This window comes from Trachypithecus francoisi, unplaced genomic scaffold (assembly GCF_009764315.1).
Source record: "Trachypithecus francoisi isolate TF-2019V2 unplaced genomic scaffold, Tfra_2.0 Lachesis_group7, whole genome shotgun sequence".
In the NCBI taxonomy this organism is placed as follows: Eukaryota; Metazoa; Chordata; class Mammalia; order Primates; family Cercopithecidae; genus Trachypithecus; species Trachypithecus francoisi.
The window spans coordinates 54,790,031-54,794,717 of record NW_022681472.1 but is presented as its reverse complement, the minus strand read 5'-3'; the positions used below and the strand labels follow the sequence as shown (position 1 = coordinate 54,794,717).

The 4,687-nt window shown below is 43.2% G+C and overlaps 1 pseudogene; it reads left to right on the top strand.

Moving 5' to 3' along the window:
- The first annotated feature begins 3,251 nt into the window (after nucleotides 1-3,251).
- Nucleotides 3,252-4,406, top strand: LOC117078830 (annotated as a pseudogene).
- The last annotated feature ends 281 nt before the right edge of the window (nucleotides 4,407-4,687 follow it).

The following is a 4,687-nucleotide window of genomic DNA, read 5'->3' as shown; positions in this document are numbered from 1 at the left end:
AACATCTGTCGATAAAATATGATTATCCACTGAAAAAAAGGTCAACTGTCCTAATAGTTTATAGCTGGTTGATTGTAGCTTATAATAAAAATTCCAGGGTCAGGAGCCTATATAAAATAAAAAGTAGTATATCCAAATAAGATAAAACAAAACTAAGTTTTTAGTTAGTCTCACTCTGTTGCCCAGGCTAGAGTGCAGTGGCATGATCTCAGCTCACTGTAGCATCCATCTCCTGGGTTCAAGCAATTCTCCTGCCTCAGCCACCTGAATAGCTGGGATTACAGGTGCGCACCACCATGCCTGGCTAATTTTTGTATTTTTAGTAGAGATGGTGTTTCACCATGTTGGCCAGGCTGGTCTTGAACTCCTGACCTCAAGTGATCTGCCCACTTTTGCCTCCCAAAGTGCTGGGATTACAGGCATAAGCCACCACGCCCAGCCGTTTTTGTTTTGAGACAAGGTCTTGTTCTGTTGCCCAGGCTGGAGTGCAATGGTGTGATGATAGCTCACTGGAGCCTCAACCTCCCGGGCTAAAGTGATCTTCCCACTTTCACCTCCCGAAGTGTTGGGATTACAGGCATGAGCCACCGTGACCACCCCAAAATAAAACTAATACACAGACATTAGGTCACTCTTGATGGATGTTAGGAAACCAACTCATTATTCTGAAAACTAATAAAGAGAAGGAATCACACATTTATCTTGCTTTTCCTGAAGACTGCACCTTAGCGTAATCGAAAGCTGATAAGAGAACATGTTTCCTTAGAGAAATATTCTAGCTAACAAATGAAGAAGAAAGGATAGAATCAGAGTATCACCATTTTGCACCCTTTCTGAAATAGTGAATCTAGGTAGTGATGATTAATGGCTATAATAACACAAAAAGAAAAACAACCAACCAGTTAGCCTCTTGATGAACGTGCTAAGAAATATTCTTGCCAATAAATAGAATGTGAATGTGATAAAGTCTCTAGAGCTACCTACTGGTTCCCAGGAGATAAATGTGAGTAGAGGAACATGTTACGAGATACCACAGGAATGCAGTCAGCAAAATTCCGGATGTGAGAAACTCTAAAGAGCCAATCAACAAATGAATTGTATGCAAGGAAAAAAGAGCCAGAGGAAGGAGGACACTCATAGATTAAAAGATAATTTAAAAACCTATCAACTAAATGCAAGGTATGGACCTAGTCTGGATCCTGATTTAAACAACTTTATGACACAATTGGGGAAATCTGAACACTTACTACATGTTTAATGATGTGAAGAAATTATTAATTTTTAGGTATTATAATGCTATTGCAGTTATATTTCTTAAAAAGAGCTTTCTCTTAGGGATACATATTGACATATTTTTGGGTGAAATGATAAGATGTCTGGGATTTGCTTAAAAACAATTCAGGAAGGAGGGCATGGAGGATTATGAACAAAACGTTGGCCATGAGTTGATAGTTGTTGAGGTTTTTTTTTTTTTTTTTTGAGGTGGAGTCTTGCCCTGTCACCCAGGCTGGAGGGCAGTGGCACAATCTCGGCTCACTGTAACTTCTGCCTCCCAGGTTCAAGGGATTCTCCTGCCTCAGCCTCCCGAGTAGCTGCGACTACAGGTGGTACCACCATGCCCGGCTAGTTTTTTTTGTATTTGTAGTAAAGATGGGGTTTCATCATGTTAGCCAGGATGGTCTTGATCTCCTGACCTTGTGACCTGCCAGCCTCAGCCTCCCAACGTGCTGGGATTACAGTCATGAGCCACCTCACCCAACCTTTGTTGATATTTCTATATACTTCTATTTGTGTTCAAAATTTTCTGTAATAAATTTTGTTTCTTTGTTTGCTTTTAAGACAGGATCTTGCTCTGTTGTCCAGGCTGGAGTGCAGTGGCACGATCATGGCTCACTGTAGCCTCCAAATCCTGGGTTCAAGCAATTATCTCACCTCAGCCTCTGGAGTAGCTGGGACCACAGGTGCATACCACCATGCCTGGCTAATTTTTTTTTTTTTTTTTGGTAAAGATGGGGTTATCCTTATGTTGCTCAGTCTGGTCTTGAACTCCTGGGATCCTCCCTCCTTAGCCTCCCAAAACGCTGGGATTTCAGGCATGAGCCACCATATCCAGTCTGTAATAATTTTTTTTGTTTTTAAGAAGAAAATACTATGTTGCAAATCGTTTGGGTAGAAGTGAAGATGAGGTGGTCAGGAAAATTGGTAGAGAACATCTCTTTAGAGGTGATGGAAGACACTGACATGAAACATGCCTTTAAAAAGTTTGAGTAAAATGTTTTCATAAAATATGTGAGTGGGAAAAGGCAATTTAAAAAACCGTTTTTTAATACATATAATTTTGTATATGCATTTTAAACTAAATTACTAAGTTAAATATTGTAAGAAGATAGTTAAACATTTCATCTGTGCTTCAGTGGCCAAAATGACTTGGCTCTCTGATGAGTGCAGCCCCAGGCTCCAAATTCCTGACTGCCCTCCTCTCTTGTGGCGGCATTCCTGGAAGGCAGTGGATCTGGAAGCACCGGCGGCCGCCCCGCAGACGGTGAGAACTACTACTGCACAAGCACATCCTACCTGACCATGGGGCAGGAGCACAACCACGCTGTGGTATGCAGGGCTGAGGCCTTCCATGCCGTGAAGGCAACCAACACTTCCAAGTTCTGCCCTCATAGATGTGTTGTAGACCAGCTCAACCATCACAATGTCACCAAGAAAAAGCCCTAACTCTGAGCCATAACTCTAGATTTTATAGATCATGGTGCTGCCCTGTTTTTACCTATCCTTGGAACTGAAAAACTGTAGCTTCTACAGAAATGTGAGCCTTTGAACAGGGATCTTATTAAGGCTGTTAAATCAAGTTTAGTCTAAAGCTGCCTCCTTACATATTTTGATTTTGGCCTAAAGTTTTCTCCGTGCGTCATGAACTATAACAAGTGGAGCTGTAAACACACTGTAGCCTACACATGTGCCAATCTCTGAGTTTTGACCAATCACATATAGTCAACTGTTCAAACTGTGTTCAAATAAGGCAAACGCTGAGCTGTAACCAATCTGGCTGTTTCTGTACCTCACTTCTGTTTTCTGCACGTCACTTTCCTTTTCCTGTCCATAAATCTCCTTCCACCATGTGGCTGCCCTGGAGTCTTTGAGCCTACTCTGGCTCTGGATTTGTGAATCGTTCGTTGCTCAGTTAAACTCTTTTAAATTTAATTTTGGCTGAAATTTTTCTTTTATCAAGACAAATGATTTTTTAGGGTTCTCTCTGATGCAGGAGTTACCTCTGCCGCAGCCATCCAGAGGCGCTTGTCAGGATGGTGAAGCTGTTCATCAGAAACCTGCCCCAGGAGGCCACAGAGCACGAGATCCGCTCTCTTTTCAAGCAGTGTGGGAAGGTGCTGGAATATGACATCATTAAGAACTACGGCTTTGTACACACAGAAGACAAGACAGCAGCTGAGGATGCCATACACAATCTGCACTACTACAAGCTTCATGGGGTGAACATCAACATTGAAGCCAACAAGAGTAAGAGCAAAGCTTCAACCAAGTTATATCAGTCCCACTTGTACCAACCAATAGCTTCGAGTCAAGTTTGAGAAGTATGGTCCAGTCATCTAATGTGACATCATGAAAGATTATGCTTTCATACACATGGAATATATAAGGAGTGGTCAGAGGATGCAGTGGAGACCATCAGGGGCCTTGACAACACAGAGTTTCAAGGCAAGATAATGCATGTGCAGTTGTCCACAAGCCGGCTTCAAACTGCCCCTGGGATGGGAGACTGCTATCTCCCAGATAGTGTGGCTGCTATCAGTGTAAGAAAGAAGGTCACTGATCCAAAGAGGGCCCAGTAGATCACACAGGTTGTGTGGCAGACTTTACTGAGCAGTATAATGAACGGTATGGAGCAGTTCACACGCCTTATACCCTGGGCTATGGGGAATCCAGGTATTACAACGATGCATAAGGAGCATCTATAAGCGATACTATTAGCGATGCTGGGTCTGCTTTTATGAGGCAGTAGCAACAGCGGCAGCAGCAGCTTCTGCATATAACTAGGCAGAGCAGACCATGTCCCATCTGCCTCAAGTCCAAAGTACAACTGTGACCAGCCACCTCAACTCTATTTCTGCTAATCCCTACGACAGACACCTATTGCCAAGCTCCCGCGCTGCTGCCACTTCAGCTGCTATGGCTGCTGCTCCGGCCACCAATTCCTCCTATTATGGAACGGACAGGAGCCTTACCATGTCGCCATGCTCCCCACAGTTGGAGAGGGCTATGGTTATGGGCCAGAGAGTGAGTTATCTCAGGCTTCAGCAGCTATACGGAATTCTCCACATGGCATGGCCCGGTATGAACAGGAGCAGTATATGGACCAAGCCTGATATTCAGCCTTTTAAAAACTGGAGGTAGAATAATTGCAGACTGAACCTCCGCAGCGGGCATATATGAGAACTTGCTCCGTGCGGTCCACTTTGCCAGGATGTTTCCATTGCTTCACATTTCAGTAAACAAAAGAAGTTTGTGACCAGCTATGTTTTCTTTCTTAATTTAATTCTTCTAAGTTGACTTTTCTTTCCTCCTGATACTAGTCTCTGCAGCCTTTTTACTCTGTTCCTTATATTCTCAACCTCTGAACAGTCCTGGGTAAGGATTATGCTGGCATCCCCTTTTTCCTGTG